At 38.4% G+C, this 17,686-nt stretch overlaps 1 protein-coding gene across 1 annotated transcript in view; it reads left to right on the forward strand.

The window, feature by feature from the left end:
- The first annotated feature begins 9,709 nt into the window (after positions 1-9,709).
- Positions 9,710-17,686, forward strand: part of WFDC11 (WAP four-disulfide core domain 11) — a 20,189-nt gene continuing 12,212 nt past the window's right edge. The window contains exons 1-2 of the mRNA XM_032142893.1: positions 9,710-9,771; positions 12,762-12,843. The gene's annotated coding sequence lies outside the window, so the exon portion shown is untranslated. The remainder of the gene's footprint in view (positions 9,772-12,761; positions 12,844-17,686) is intronic.

Genomic DNA, 17,686 nt, shown 5'->3' on the forward strand with positions numbered 1-17,686 from the left:
AAGAAACCAGAATACTCACCACCCACCCCCTGCCATACATGCAAAAAGACAGAGAAAGTTTTAAAAACAGTGAGGAAATAGTGAATTGTTACACACAAGAGAACCCTCCCTTAGATTATCAGCAGATTTTTCAGCAGAAACTTTGTAGGCCAGAAGGGGGTGGGATGTTATATTAAAAATCCTGAATAAAACAACCCTGTCAACCAAGAATACTATACCCAGAAATCTTTTCTTTCAAAAATGAAGGGGTGATAAAGACTTTCTCAGACAAACAGAAGCTGAGAGAGTTTATCACTACTAGATTTGCCTTACAAGAAGTGCTAAAGAGAGTTCTTCAAGTTGAAGAAGAGGACACTAATTAGTGACTGGAAAACATATGAAAGTATAACATTCACTGATAAAAGTAAATACATTGTGAAATCCAAAATACTGTGATACCGTAATGTCAGTGGGTAAATAAATTATATCTTTAATAACATTAATAGGCAAAGCTAATAAAAACAATGAAACCTACAATAATTTGTCAAGGGATACAAATTATTAAAAGACACAAATTGTGATATCAAAAACTTAAGACAAATTTTCTCTTCTCTGAGGCTAGCTTGACTTCCCTTTGTTCTGCATTCCACTACTACCTAAAGAGTGTCCTTAGTGCCTGCCTCACAGCCCAGCACAAGGATATGAGCTGCAGAGAGTGACAATACAAGAAAGGCTACTCTGTAGATGTGTCTCTGGTGCAAGAGCTGGTTTGCCCTGTCCTGGAGAATTTTCCCAGGATGGGGAAAGCCATGTGCTTCTTAATCCTTCCCTGATATCTCAGGACTAAACTGGGAAGTGATGTCAACAAGATAGCAGAATAGATCTCCTGGGATCACTCCCTGACACAAAAATAAAATGAAAAACTATTCAAAGACAAGAATGCCACCCTGAATACACCAGAAGTTGAGAAGCGGAGAAACCCCCTGGGCTCATAGAATTGAGAGCAGTGACAGGTAAGAGAAATGGTCATTTCAGCCTGTTCCATCCTCTCTCCCAGGCCATCATAATACCACTCACAGAGAACTTCCCTAGATCCACAGTTGCTGAGATGAGAAGAAGGAATTGGAGGGGATATTTGATCTTCCCCCTTGTCTAGGAATCTTAATGGTAAGTCCACTCCAGTTTCAACCCACTAGAGAACCAAGAGGGCTGAACAACCTGGGGTGAATTGGGGACAAAGAGTAGAGCACTGATTGCAGCAACTGGCATGTGGATCTTGGTGGTGGTTCAGTGCTTTGATCAGTGGAGATGCCATATTGAAGAGACTGGGTGGGGCCAGAGTATTGTAGGGGACAAAATTTATGGGAAGGCCCAAATCCACAAAGCCCAGGTGCACATGTGAAACCTTTCCCTGGCCCAGAAACAACTAAAAGGTCAAGATTTTCAATACCCACCAAAGTTTTTCCCACACTGAGAAACAACAGCAGGGCAGCAATATTGTTCCAGGGCATTTAAGCTCTGGTGCTCACTATAAGTTTTCCTTACACTGGGAAACAATGACAGGGCAATGAGTTAGGTCCCGTGCAATGTCTTAGTTCTGATGCTCACTATTAAGCCCTCTCTACAGTGTAAAGCAACAACAGGCCAGTGTTTAAGTTCTAATACTAAGAAGTAAAGGTCCAACACCATCAAAGAGCACCTGCAAAAACTGGAAGAGTTGGCAGTCTCCTCAAATATGCAGGCATCCATGTAAAGATACAAGGCTTGTGAAAACTCAGAAATATTCAATACCATCAAAAGAAACTAACAAAGCTCCAGGAATGGTCCCAGAAGAATTGAAGATTTATAGAAACAATGAAAAAAAAAAACCCAAACAATAGAAATAGAAATGCTAGTAATAAAGAATAAAATAATTGAACTGAAAAACTCATTATAAAGCTTCAACAGCAGACTTGAGCAAATAGAGGAATTAGCAAGCTTGAAGACAGAACATTTGAAATCACCAATCAGAGGAGCAAAAAGAAAAAAAAATGAAGGTCTACAAGAATTATGGGACATCATCAGGCAAATTAACCTCTGTATAATTGGAATTCTTGGAGAAGACAAGAGAGAAAGGGCCTACAAAGCATATTTAAAGAAATAATGGCTGAAAATTTCCCAAATCTGGAGAAAGATGACAGCATCCAGGTGCAGGAAGCTCAGAAGTCACCAATGAAATTCAACCCAAACAGGAAATCCACAAGGCATACAATAATAAAATTATCAAAAATCAAAGAGAGAATACTCAAAGTAGCAAGAAAAAAGAAACATATTACATTAGATGAAACCTCAATATGGCTTTCACAGAAACCCTGATGACCAGATGACAGTGAGATGTTATATTCAAAGTGCTGAAGGAAAAACCTGCTAACCCTCAAAAATCTGCCCTTCAAACATGAAGGAGAGATTAGAGACTTTCCCAAACAAACAAAAGCTGAGAGAATTCACCAACACTAGGCTTGTCTTACAAAAAATGCTAAAAGGACTGTTTCATGTGAGGGCCACATGTGCAAAGTGGCCCCCAAATGCTGAAGGAGCCAAGAAACCAAAAAACAACCAGAGAAATCCAGTTTGTCAGTAAAGTGTGCTTTTACTAGAGGAACTTACAGACAGCTATCCTATGTTCATGGACTGGAAGAATCAAAATTGGTAAAATGTCCATACTATCCAAAGTGATCTATAGATTCAATGCAATCCATATTAACATTCTAATGTCATTCTTCACAGAAATAGAAAGAAATAATCTGAAACTTCATATGGAACCACAGGAGACCCGGAATAGCCAAAGCCAACTTTACCAAAAAGAAAAAGATAGAGGCATCAAACTGCTGGATTTCAAAATATATTACAAAGGTAATAAAAATGGCATGCTATTGGCATAAAAACAGACACATCAACTGATGGAATAGGTTACAGATTTCAGAAATAAGCCCATACATTTATGGTCAATTGATTTTCAACAAGGGCCCAAAGAACACACAATGGGGAAAGGACAGTACCTTCAATAATTGATGTGGGCAAAATTATATCTATACGCAGAAGAATGAAAATGGACCCTTATCTTACCTCTTATACTAGAATGAACTCAAAATGAATCATAGACTTAAATGTAAGACGTGAAACCGTAAAAACTACTAGAAGAAAACATAGTGGGAAAGCTTCATGACATTGGTCTTGGCAGTGATTTCTTGGATATGATCTCCCAAAGCACAAGCAACAAAAGCAAAAATAGAGAAATAATATTGTATTAAACTAAAAGCCCTCTGCCCAGCAAAGGAAACAACACAGTGAAGACATAACCCACACATTGGGAGAAACTATTTGAAGGATAAATCAGATAAGGAGCTAATATCCAAAATATGTAAGAAACTACTCAAAAACAAGAAAACAAATAACCCTATTTAAAAAATGGGCAGAGGAGCTGAATACACATTTCTCAAAAGAAGACATACAAATGGCCAACAGATATATGAAAAAATGCTCAACGTTTCTTTTTATTTTTACTTGTTGCTGACAATCTCAGATCAACATTTTTAATCATCAGAGAAATGCAAATAAAAACCACAATGAAATATTACTTCATGCCTGGTAGATTGGCTATTATCAACAGTATGAAAGATAAATGTTGGCAAGTATGTGGAGAAAAGGGAATCCTTGCACACTGTTGCTGGGAATGTAGATTGGTACAGCCATTTTGGAAAACAGCATGGAGGGTCCTCAGAAAATGTAAACTAGAATTATCATATGTTCCTGCAATCCCACTTCTGAGTATACGTCCAAAGACATTGAAGTCAGCATGTCAAAAGATATCTGCACTCCAATGTTCACTGTAGCATTATTCGAAATAGCCAAGATATGGAATCAACCTAGGTATTCATCATCAGATAAATGGATTAAAATGTGGTATATATAAACAGTGGACTACTATTTAACCTTAAAAAAGGAAATTCTGTTATTTGTCACAACATGGATGAACCTGGAGAACATTATGATAAGTGAAATAAGCCTGGCACAGAAAGGCAAATAATGCATAACCTCACTTACATGTAGACTCTAAAGTCCAACTCACAAAAGTAGAGAGTGGAATGGTAGTTACCAGAAGCTGGAGGAGGGGGTGAACCAGGAAAAGGAATCTGTTGATGAAAGCATATAAAGTTTTGATTAGACAGGAGAAATAAGCTTTAGGGGTCTATTGCACATAATGGTGATTATGATAAATAGCAACACATTATGTATTTTAAAATTACTAAAAGTAGATTTTAAATATTTTTACATGACAAAAGATAACTATGTCAGGTGGTAGATTTGTTAATTAGCTTGATTTAATAATCCACAATGTAAACATGTCAAAACATCACCTTGTACCTCATAAATATATACCATTATTATTTGTCAATTAAAAATAAAATTTAAAGAAGGAATTGGATTGAACACACTGGTAAAAAAAGTTGGTACAACACAAAATTACTCAAAAGTTTAGTAAATTTTAAAATTTACTAAAAATTAAAGTTTTAATTGCACGGTTCCTTTGTTCTCCACTTTGTGTAATATTACCATTAATTATTGATAATAAATCTACTTGAGATGATGTTAAAAAACCACATCATTTAGCTCACTTAATTCTAATAGTAGGCAATGAGATATACTCTATTATTACAGGCATACCTCATTTTATTGTGCCTCTTAGATATTGCAGGTACAAATTGAAGATTTGTGGCAACCCTGCTTTGAACAAATTTATCAGTGTTATTTTATTATTTTTTTTAGACAAAGTCTTGCTCTGTTGCCGAGGCTGGAGTGCAGTGGCACAATCTCTTCTCACTGCAAGCTCCGCCTCCCGGGTTCATGCCATTCTCTTGCCTCAGCCTCCTGAGTAGCTGGAACTACAGGTGCCTGCCACCACGCCTGGATAAATTTTTGTATTTTTAGTAGAGACGGGGTTTAACCGTGTTAGCCAGGATGGTCTCGATCTCCTGACCTCGTGATCCACCCGTCTCGGCCTCCCAAAGTGCTGGGATTACAGGCATGAGGCACCGCGCCCAGTCTTCAGTGTCATTTTTTGAAAAGCATGTGATCATTTAGTGGCTCTGTGTCACATTTTGGTAATTTTCATAATATTTCAAACATTTTCGTGATTATTGTATCTGTTATTATGACCTATGATCAGTGATCCTTGATTGTAATTGTTTTGGGGCACTGTGCCCATATAAGATGATGAGCTTAATTGATAAATGTGTGTGTTCTGACTGCTTCACTGACCAGCTCTTTCCCTATCTCTCTCCCTCTTCTTGGACCTTCATATACTCTGAGACACAACAATATTGAAATTAGACCAATTAATAACCCCGCAATGGTCTCCAAGTGTTCAAATGAAAGGAAGAATCACACATCTCTCACTTTAAATCAAAAGCTAGGAATGATAAATCTTAGTAAGGAAGGCATGTCGAAAGCTGAGACAGGCTGAAACCTAGGTCACTTGGATCAGTTAGCCAAGTTGAGAATGCAAAGAAAAAGTTCTTGAATGAAATCAAAAGGGCTACTCCAGTGAACACGTGAATGATAAGAAGGAAAAATAGCCTTTTGCTGGTATGAAGAAAGTTTTAGTGGTCTAAATAGAACGTCAAACCATCCACAACATTCTCTTAAGATAAAGCCTAATCCAGAGAAAGACTATAACTCTCTTCAATTCTATTGAGGCTGAGAGGTGAGGAAGCTGCAGAAGAAAGGTTAGCAGTGGTTGGTTCATGACGTTAAGAAAGAAGCCATCCCCACAAAATAAAAGAGCAAGGTGAAGCAGCAAGCAATGATGTAGAAACTGCAGCAAGTTACCCAGAAGATCTAGTTAAGAGAGGAAGGTGTCTACACTAAACAACAGATGTTCAATGTGGAGGAAGAAGCCTTCTGTTGGAAGAAGATGCCATCCAGGACTTTCAGAGCTAGAGGGCACAGGACAACTCTTTTGTTAGGGGCTGGTGCAGCTGGTGACCTTAAGTTGAAGCCAATGCTCATCTACCATTCTGAAAATCCCCCGGCCCTTCAGAATTATACAAAATATATTCTGCCTGCACTCTAGAAACACCCAAGCCTGGATGATAGCACATCTATTTACATGATGATTTGTATTAAATCCGTGTTCCAGAACTACTGCTCAGAAAAGAAGTTTCCTTTCAAAATATTACTGCACGTTGACAATGTGCCTGGTCATTCATGAGCTCTGATGGCGATGTACAAGAAGACTGACGTTGTTTTCATGCTCGCTAACACAACATCCATTCTTCAGCTCCTAGAGCAAGGGGCAATTTTGACTTTCAAGTCTTATTGTTTAAAAAATATATTTTATAAGGCCACAGATGCCATAGATAGTGATTTCGCTGGTGGATCTTGGCAAAGTAAGTTGAAAACCTTCTGGAAATAATTCACCATTCTAGATGGACATTCATGATTGGCAGGAGGAGGTCAAAATATCAACACTAAAAGAAGTTTGGGAGAAATTGATTCCAACTCTCATGAATCACTTTGAAGGGTGTAAGACCTCAGTGGAGTAAGTAACCGGCTGTGGTGGAAATAACAAGAGAACTAGAGTTAAAGTTGAGCCCGAAGATGTGATTGAATTCCTGGAATCTCATGATAAAACCTGAATGGATGAGCAAAGAATGTGGTTTATTGAGATGGAAACTTCTCCTAGTAAGCATGCTGAGGAAGAAAATGAATTGTTGAAATGACAACAAATGATTTAGAATATCACATAAACTTAGTTGATAAAGCAATGAGAGGATTTGAGAGGATTGACTCTAATTTTGAAATAAGTTCTACTGTGGGCAAAATGCTAGCAGACAACATTGCATGCTACTGCACAATTGTTCGTGAAGGGCGGTCAATCAATGCGGCAAACTTCATTGTCTTATTTTAAGAAATTTCTGCAGCTGCCCTAACTTTCAGCAGCCACCACCCTGATGAGTCAGCAGCCGTCAACACTGAAGCAAAGCCTTCCACTAACAAGAAGATTTTGACTTGCTGAAGGTTCAGATAATTAACATTTTCAGCAATAAAGTATTTTTGTTCTCTTTTTTGCCTTGCCAACTTTTAGGTTCAAGGGGTATGTGTGCAGGTTTGTTAGATGGATAAATTGTGTGTTGTGGGAGTTTGGTGTATAGATAATTTTGTCATCCAGGTAATAAGCATAATGCACGATAGGTAGGTTTTCGACCCGACTCTCCTACCAGCTTCCACCCTATAATAGGTCCCAGTGTCTAGTATTCCCTTCTTTGTGCCCATGTGTACTCAATGGTTAGCTCACACTTCTATGAGAATGTGTGGTATTTGGTTTTCTGTTCCTGCTTAATTTGCTTAGGATAATGGCCTCCAGCTCCATCCATGTTGCTGCAAAGGCCATGATCTCATTTTTAAAAATAGTTATGTAGTATTCCATGGTGTATACATACCACAGGTTCTTTATCCAGTCCACCATTGATGGACACCCTAGGTTGATTCCATGTCTTTGCTATTGTCAACAGTGCTGTGATGAACATATGCAGGCATATGTCTTTATGGTAGAACAATTTCTATTCCCTTAGGTATATACTTAGTAATGGAATTGCTGGGTCAAATGGTAGTTCTATTTTAAGTTCTCTGAGAAATCTCCAGACTGCTTTTCACAGTGGCTGAAATAATTTACACCACCAGCTGTGTACAAGCATTCCCTTTTCTCCACACCAGCCATTCTGACTGGTGTGAGATAGTATCTCATTGTGGTTTTGAATTGCATTTCCCTAATGATTAGTGATACTGAGCATTTTTATCATATGCTTTTTGGCCACATGTATGTCTTCTTTTGAGAAAGGTCTGTTCATGTCCTTTACCCACTAAAAAATTTTTTTGTTTGTTTTTTGCTTGTTAAGTTCTTTATAGATTCTGGATATTAGATCTTTGTTGGATGCATAGTTTGCAAATATTTTTTCCCATTCTGTAGGTTGTCTTTTACTCTGTTGATAGTTTCTTTTCCAGTGCAGAAGCTCTTTAGTTTAATTAGGTCTCACTTGTCAATTTTTGTTTTGGTTGCAATTGCTTGTAGAGTTTTTATCATGAAGTCTTTGCCTGGGCCAATGTCCAGAATGGTATTTTCTAGATTTTCTTCTAGAGTCTTTATAGCTTTAGATTTTACATGTATGTCTTTAATCCATCTTGTGTTGATTTTTGTATATGGTGAAAAGTGGGGGTCCAGTTTCATTCTTCTGCCTATGGTTAGCCAGTTATGCCAGTAGCATTTATTGAATAGGAAGTCCTTTTCCCATTGCTTGTTTTTGTCAGCTTTGTTGAAGATCAGATGGTTGTAGGTGTGTAGCTTTATTTCTGGGTTCTCTACTCTGTTTCATTTGTTAGTGATTCTGATTTTGTACCGGTGCCATGCTGTTTTGGTTACTGTAGGCTTATAGTATAGTTTGAAGTCTGGAAGTATAATGCCTCCAGCTTTGGTCTTTTTGCTTAAAATTGTTTTGGCTATCCAGGCCCTTTTTACTTCCAAATGAATTTTTAAATGGCTTTTTCTGATTCTGTGAAAAATGTTGTTGGTAGTTTGTACATAGGAATAAAATGGAATCCATAAATTGTTTTGGGCAGTATGATTATTTTAACAATATTGGCCCTTCCTATCCATGAGCATAGAATGTTTTTCTGTTTGTTTGTGTTGTCTCTGATACAGTGTTTTATAATTCTCATTGTAATGATCTTTCACCTCCCTGGTTAGCTGTATTCCTAGGTATTTTATTCTTATTGTGGCTATTGTGAATGGGATTGCATTCTTGATTTGACTCTCAGCTTGGACATATTTCTATGCATTTCATACGAGTGAAATGCTGCTAGAAATGCTGATTTTTGTACATTGATTTTGTATCTTGAATCTTTGCAGAAGTGGTTTATCAGATATAGACGTTTTGGGCAGAGACTACGGGGTTTTCTAGGCTTATATTGTCTGTGAATATTGTCTGTCAAACATAGTTTGACTTCCTCTCTTCCTATTTAGATGACTTTTATTTCTTTCTCATGCATGATTGCTCTGGCTAGGACTTCAATACTGTATTGAGTAGGAGTGGCAAGAGTGGGCATCCTTGTCTTGTTCCGCTTCTCAAGAGGAATGCTTCCAGCTTTTGTCAATTCAGTATGATGTTGGCTGTGGGATTGTCAGAGACGACTATTACTATTTTGTGGTATGTACCTTTGATGTCTGGTTTGTTGAGGGTTTTTAACATGAAAAGATGTTAAATTTTATCAAAAGCCTCTTCTGCATCTATTAAGATGATCTTTTTTTTTTTAAGTTCAGTTTATGTGATGAATCACATGTATTGATTTGCATATGTTGAATCAACCTTGGTTCCCAGGGATAAAGCCTACTTGATTGTGGTGAATTCATTTTTTTGCGGGGGAGGGGGTGGGGGGCGGGTATTGCAGGGAGCTCCCAACAGGAAACAATGTGGTGGATTAGCTTTTTGATGTACTGCTGGATTTGGTTTGCTAGTATTTTGTTTAGGATTTTTGCATCTATGTTCATCAGTGATATTGGTCTGAAGTTTTCTTTTTCTGTTGTGTCTCTCCTAGGTTTTGATGTCAGAATGATGCCGACTTCATAGAACGAATTAGGGAGGAGTCCCTCCTCCTCAATTTTTTGGAATAATTTCAGTGGTATTGGCACCAGCTCTTCTTTATATGTCTGGTAGAATTTGGCTGTGAATCCATCTGGTCCAGGGCCTTTTCTGGTTGGTAAGTTTTTATTATTGATTAAATTTTGGTACTTGTTATTGGTCTGTTCAATTTCATCCTGGTTTAATCTTGGGAGTTTGTATGATTCCAAGAGGTTATCAATGTTGTGTAGGTTTTCTAGTTTGTGTGCATAGTGGTGTTTGTAATAGTCTCTGATTTTTGTTTGTATTTTTATGGGGTCAGTGGTAATATCCCCTTTGTTATTTTCGACTGTGTTTATCTGGATTTTCTCTTTCTTTATTAGTCTAACTAGTGGTCTGCCAGTCTTATTTATTCTTCAAAGAACCAACTTTTGGTTTCATGGATCTTTTGTGTGGTTTCCCTTGTCTCCATTTTGTTCAGTTCAGCTCTAATTTTGGTTATTTCTTTTCTTCTACTAGCTTTGGGGTTGGTTTGCTCTTGTTTTTCAAGTTCCCCTAGGTGTGATGTTAGGTTAATTGGAGGTATTTCTAACTTTTTGATGTGGGCATTTAGTGCTATAAACTTTCCTCTCAACACTGCTTTAATTGTATCCCAGAGATTTTGGTATGTTATATCTTTGTTCTTATTAGTTTCAAAAAACTTCTTGATTTCTGTCTTAATTTTGTTGTTTACCAAAAAGTCATTCAGGAATAGGAGCATGTACTAACAAGCACATGTAAGTGTGTGGTTTTGGGAGCTCTTGGTATTGATTTCTATCAATAAAGTATTTTTGGATTAAGATATGTACACTGTTTTTATACATAATGCTGTCACACACTTAGTAGATTACAGTATAGTGTAAACATATCTTTTATATGCACTGAGAAACCAAAATATTTGTTTGACTCACTTTATTAGGGTGGCCTGGAACTGAATCTGTAATATCTTTGAGGTATGCCTGTACTATAATTTTTCCATGTGATTAAATGGAGTTTTCCAGAAGTGAAATGAGTTACCCAAGGCCATGGAGTTAGCAAATGATAAAGATGGTTTTTAAATTTTAATTTTTGTTTTTTAGTATCTGCCTCTGTAAAGATGGTTTTTAAGTTTACATCAGATGAGTGTAAGGCCTGTGATTGTGGCACTAGACAACTGTGAATAGTCAATAGCCTGCTGGCTCCTCTGACTTACCATCTGAATCCTCTGAATGTCTATGTCAGGGTCAAGATGAAGGAAATGGTCTGACATTTTCAGACCATTTCTTTGTTGGTGCAAGTATAGCCTAAACATTATGAAGTGAGAATTGGTAATATTTATGCACAGATTGAATTATGTGTATTTCTACTTTTATTGGCTTTCCCAAGGAATAAATAAATACTCAAGGATTTAGTTATAATTATGTAACTAGTAGTGAATTTCTACAATAGAGAAAAACTGGAACCGCCAAGCTTGTCAACAACTGGTGATTAATTGACAGAGTAATCTACCAATCTATGAAATTTTTGAAAATATTTAGGAATACAGGAAAATATTTATTGTAAATGTTAAACTTAAAAATAGTCACAGGATTATCCACTATATAAAAACATATGTGTACATAAGAAAAAGTCTACTAGAATATATGCACAAATGTTAGCCTAGGTTGGCAAGATTAACAATTATTTTTAAATTTGTCATTTTCATATTTTTACAAGATTTATGCACTAAGCATGAGTTGCTCTTTTATTAGTACAAGAGCAAAAAATGACATCCTGAAAAGAAACCTTTTTCTTTTTCCTATGGAGAGAAGTAAATGATATAAAGTGATGAGGGGTCCCAGGAAGAGGACAAGGCCAAGAGTATGTTGTAAAGTGGGAAGAGGCAAGGAAATAAAACTAGAGAAGAAAATGTTAGGACAATCTACAGGCTTTGCTTCTCTCCTACTTTCCCACTTTCTCATCCCAACCAAACAATTCTGGGAATATTCCTAGACCCAGTCAAGACTTACTCAGAGCCTCTCACAGTCAGCTCAGCTCCTGAAATTTCCCTTCCCATTATGCCCCTCTGCTAGCACTGTAAGGGTGTCTAGAGAGAGTGCTCTTGGTGATGGGAATAAGCCCAAGATATATCATGGCTCTGAGGCCCAGGAAAAGCTGTGGGCTTCACTCACCATCTGGCATACCTGGCTCTGAATTCACTTCGTTTCAAATCTTGTTTCTACCACTTATTGGCTGTGTGGCCTTGGGCAAGTTGCTTAGCTCCTCGATGCTTCAGTTTCTGCATTTGCAAAATATAAATATTTAGCACTAAACTCACTGGGTCATTGAGAGTATTGGTTAATACATGTTAAATATCTGAGTCATAGTGAATTTGGTGTTCAACTGGGTGATTCCGAATACTTCAATAAGTGTTTTATTGGTTTATTTAACAAATCATACATAGCACTGCTTATACGCCAGACATTGGGTCTCAGTGTTTAACACAAAATAACTCATGGAATCCTCCCAAAAATCCTATGAAGAAAGTACTGCTATTCTCACTTTAAAAATGAGGAAATTGAGGCACAGAGATGATTAGTGACTTTCCTAGAGTAAGTGAGGGGTAGGATTTGAGTATAGTTTAAGTCTATATATTTAAAATTTACATGTTATGTGACATTTTCTAAGCCCTCTTGGAAGAGATCTCTCTTTTCCTCACAAAAGTCACAAGAGATTGCTGATAAGGTGGTGTTAGGCTGATGCTAGCAATGGAGAAGTTAATATAAAGATGGATGAGACTTTATGAAGATCCTTACACAATGTTAGAAAAAAATAGATATGTAGATCCTCCTTCCACTCCACAATCACCCAGACTTGTGTCTGAGTGTCCACAATCAGCCAGACTTGTGTGTGTGTTAGGGGAGGAGAGGATTCTGCAGGCCCACAGTGTTCTGTCTCTATATTGCCTGCAGCAAAAAGAAGAAAGTACTCCTTGAATAGGAATTCAGGGACAGTGTTCTATATGTACCCAACTTATGGTTTGGAACAGAACTTACAGATCTGCCACAACCAGAAGCATGGCTAAAATCTGCATAATTGATTGGTTTTTCTCACCACCTACTCACTGTGTAGGGGCTCCACGGTTCCTAGAGGCAAGGAAGAAGAGCCACCAGCCAAATAGGTATCAGCACCTCCAACTCCAACATCTTCAAAGGTAGGTGGGGGTCAGGGTCCTGGGGCTGGAAGTGTGAGCCTGTAAAAGCTTTCACTTTTGTATTGCTTGGATGGGTTCCCTGTCCAAATCATGCCCCTGCATTATGCCAACACTATCCCTCTATGGAATAAATTATTGTTTATGTTGTTCAAATGGAGAAACCAAGACAGAGAAAGATAACATGGATAGACATTGTGTGCCTCCATATATGATATCCTGAGAAGGACATAACATCATCTACATGCTATTCCCATCGAGAATACATAACTTATATCTAATCTTAAGAAAATCTCAGATAAACCCCAATTGAGGACTATTCAGTTCAAAGAAAATGTTGGCTGTATTCTTCCGAAATTTGAATTTCATAAAAGAAAAAGAACATTATTGGGTGAAGTGACAAAATTTAATACTCATGATAGAATAGATAAAGGTATGTTTGATCAAGGTTAAACTTAACAAAGTTGATAACTGTAGTATGATCATGTAAGATAAGGCTCAGGTTGTTAAGAAATACTCATGGAGGAGGTGGCTCCAAGATGGCCGAATAGGAACAGCCCTGGTCTGCAGCTCCCAGCGTGATCAACACAGGAGATTGGGTGATTTCTGCATTTCCAACTGAGGTACCTGGTTCATCTCACTGGGACTTGTTGGACAGTGGGTGCAGCCCACGGAGGGGGAGCTGAAGCAGGGTGGGGTGTCACCTCACCCGGGAAGGGCAAGGGGTTGGGGGATTTCCCTTTACTAGCCAAGGGAAGCCGTGACAGATGGTACCTGGAAAATCAGGACACTCCCACCCAAATACTGTGCTTTTCCCAAGGTCTTAACAACCAGCAGACAAAGAGATTCTCTCCCGGGCCTGGCTTGGTGGGTCCCACACCCATGGAGCCTTGCTCATTGCTAGTGCAGCAGTCTGAGATCAAACTGCAAGGTGGCAGCCTGGCTTGGGGAGGGGTGTCCATCATTGCTGAGGCTTGAGTACGTAAACAAAGTAGCTGGGAAGCTCAAATTAGGCAGAGCCCATCGCAGCTCAGCAAGGCCTAGGCCTCTGTAGTCACCACCTCTGTGGGCAGGGCATATCTAAACAAAAGGCAATAGACAACTTCTGCAGACCTAAACGTCCCTGTCTGACAGCTCTGAAGAGAGCAGTGGTTCTCCCAGCATGGCGTTTGAGCTCTGAGAACAGACAGACTGCCTCCTCAAGTGGGTCCCTGATCCCTGTGTAGCCTAACTGGGAGTCACTTCCCAGTAGGGGCCGACAGACACCTCATATGGCTGAGTGCCCCTCTGGGATGAAGCTTCCAGAGAAGGATCAGGCAGCAATATTTGCTGTTCTGCAGCCTCTGCTGGTGATACCCAGGCAAACAGAGTCTAGAGTGGACATCCAGCAAACTCCAACAGACCTGCAGCTGAGGGACCTGACTATTAGAAGGAAAACTAACAAACAGAAGGGAATAGCATCAACGTCAACAAAAAGGACATCTACACCAAAACCCTATCTATAGGTCACCAACATCAAAGACCAAAGGTAGATAAAACCACAAAGATGGGGAGAAACCAGAGCAGAAAAGCTTAAAATTCTAAAAACCAGAGTGCCTCTTCTTCTCCAAAGGATTGCAGCTCTCTGGCAGCAACGGAACAAAGCTGGACAGAGAATGACTTTGACAAGTTGACAGAAGTAGGCTTCAGAAGGTCTATAATAACAAACTTCTCCGAGCTAAAGGAGGATGTTTGAACCCATTGCAAGGAAGCTAAAAACCATGAGAAAAAGTTAGATGAATGGCTTACCAGAATAAATAGTGTAGAGAAGACCTTAAACGACCGGATGGAGCTGAAAACCATGGCACGAGAACTTCGTGCTACATGCACAAGCTTCAATAGCCAATGCAATCAAGTGGAAGAAAGGGTATCAGTGATTGAGGATCAAATTAATGAAATTAAGTGAGAAGACAAGGTTAGATAAAAAAGAGTAAAAAGAAATGAACAAAGCCTCCAAGAAATGTGGGACTATGTGAAAAGATCAAATCTACATTTGATTGGTGTACCTGAAAGTGATGAGGAGAATGGAACCAAGCTGGAAAACACTCTTTAGGATATTACCCAGGAGAATTTCTGCAACCTAGCAAGGCAGGCCAACATTCAAATTCAGGAAATACAGAGAACATCATAAAGACACTCCTCGAGAAGAGCAACCCCAAGACACATAATTGTTAGACTCACTAAAGTTGAAATGAAGGAAAAAATGTTAAGGGCAGCCAGAGAGAAGGATCAGGTTACCCACAAAGGGAAGTCCACCAGACTAACAGCAGATCTCTAGGCAGAAAATCTGCAAGCCAGAAGAGAGTGGGAGCCAATAATCGACATTCTTAAAGAAAAGAATTTTCAACCCAGAATCTCATATCCAGCCAAACTAAGCTTCATAAGTTAAGGAGAAATAAAATCCTTTACAGACAAGAAATTCTGAGAGATTTTGTCACCACCAGGCCTATCTTACAAGGGCTTCTGAAGGAAGCACTAAACATAGAAAGAAACAACCGGTACCAGCCACTGCAAAAACATGCCAAATTGTAAAGACCATGAATGCTATGAAGAAACTGCATTAATTAAAGGGCAAAATAACCAGCTAACATCATAATGACAGGATCAAATTCACACGTAACAATATTAATCTTAAATGTAAATGGGCTAAATGCCCCAATTAAAAGATGAAGACTGGCAAATTGGATAAAGAGTTAGGACCCATCAGTGTGCTGTATTCAGGAGACCCATCTCATGTGCAGAGACACACATAGGCTCAAAATAAAGAGATGGAGGAAGATCTACTAAGCAAATGGAAAGCAAAAAAAAGCAGGGGTGGCAATTCTAGTCTCTGATAAAACAGACTTTAAATCAACAAAGATCAAAAGAGACAAAGAAGGCCATTACATAATGGTAAAGGGCTCAATTCAACAAGAAGAGCTAACTATCCTAAATATATATGCACCCAATACAAGAGCACCCAGATTCATAAAGCAAGTCCTTAGAGACCTACAAAGAGACTTAGACTCCCACACAATAATAATGGGAGACTTTAACACCCCACTGTCAATATTACACAGATCAACGAGACAGAAGGTTAACAAGGATATCCAGGACTTGAACTCAGCTCTGCACCAAGCAGACCTAATAGACATCTACAAAACTCTCCACCCCAAATCAACAGTATACATTCTTCTCAGCACCACATCACACTTATTCTAAAATTGACCACATAATTGGAAGTAAAGCACTCCTCAGCAAATGTAAAAGAACAGAAATCACAACAAACTGTCTCTCAGACCACAGTGCAATCAAATTAGAACTCAAAATTAAGAAACTCACTCAAAACCACACAACTACATGGAAACTGAACAACCTGCTCCTGAATGACTACTGGGTAAATAACAAAATGAAGGCAGAAATAAAGATGTTCTTTGAAACCAATGAGAACAAAGACACAACATACCAGAATCTCTGGGACACATTTAAAGCAGTGCATAGAGGGAAATTTATAGCACTAAATGCCCACAAGAGAAAGCAGGAAAGGTCTAAAATCAACACCCTAACATCACAATTAAAATAAGTAGAGAAGCAAGAGCAAACAAATTCAAAAGCTAGCAGAAGGCAAGAAATAACGAAGATCAGAGAAGAACTGAAAGAGTTAGAGACACAAAAAACACTTCAAGAAATCAATAAATCCAGGAGCTGGTTTTTTGAAAAGATTAACAAAATTGATAGACTACTAGCATTGTGACTAATAAAGAAAAAAGAGAGAAGAATCAAATAGATGCAATAAAAAATGATAAAAAGGGGATATCACCACCAATCCCACAGAAATACAAACTACCATCAGAGAATACCAGAAACACCTCTATGCAAATAAACTAGAAAATGTAGAAGAAATGGATAAATTCCTAGACACATACACCCTCCCAAGTCTAAACCAGGAAGAAGTTGAATCTCTGAATATACCAATAACAGGCTCTGAAATTGAGGCAATAATTAATAGCCTACCAACCAAAAAAAGTCTAGGACCAGACAGATTCACAGCCAAATTCTACCAGAGGTACAAAGAGGAGCTGGTACCATTCCTTCTGAAATTTATTCCAATCAATAGAAAAAGAGGGAATCCTCCTTAACTCATTTTATGAGGCCAGCATCATCCTGATACCAAAGCCTGGCAGAGACACTACAATAAAAGATAATTTTAGACCAATATCCCTGATGAACATTGATGCGAAAATCCTCAATAAAACACTGGCAAACCGAATCCAGCAGCACATCAAAAAGCTTATCCACCATGATCAAGTCAGCTTCATCCCTGGGATGCAAGGCTGGTTCACCATTCACAAATCAATAAATGTAATCCATCACATAAACAGAACCAACAATAAAAATCACATGATTATTTCAACAGATGTAGAAAAGGCCTTTGACAAAATTCAACAGCCCTTCATGCTAAAAAGTCTCAACTAGGTATTGATGGAACGTATCTCAAAATAGTAAGAGCTATTTATGACAAACCCACAGCGAATATCATACTGAATGGGCAAAAACTGGAAACATTCTCTTTGAAAACTGGCACAAGACAGGGATGCCCTATCTCACCACTCCTATTCAACATAATGTTGGAAGTTCTGGCCAAGGCAATCAGGCAAGAGAAAGAAATAAAGGGTATTAAATTAGGAAAAGAGGAAGTCAAATTGTCCCTGTTTGCAGATGACATGATTGTATATTTAGAAAACCCTATCGTCTCAGCCCAAAATCTCCTCAAGCTGATAAGCAACTTCAGCAAAGTCTCAGGATACAAAATCAATGTGCAAAAATC

The sequence above is a fragment of the Hylobates moloch genome, unplaced genomic scaffold, assembly GCF_009828535.3.
Source record: "Hylobates moloch isolate HMO894 unplaced genomic scaffold, HMol_V3 SCAFFOLD_21, whole genome shotgun sequence".
NCBI lineage: Eukaryota > Metazoa > Chordata > Mammalia > Primates > Hylobatidae > Hylobates > Hylobates moloch.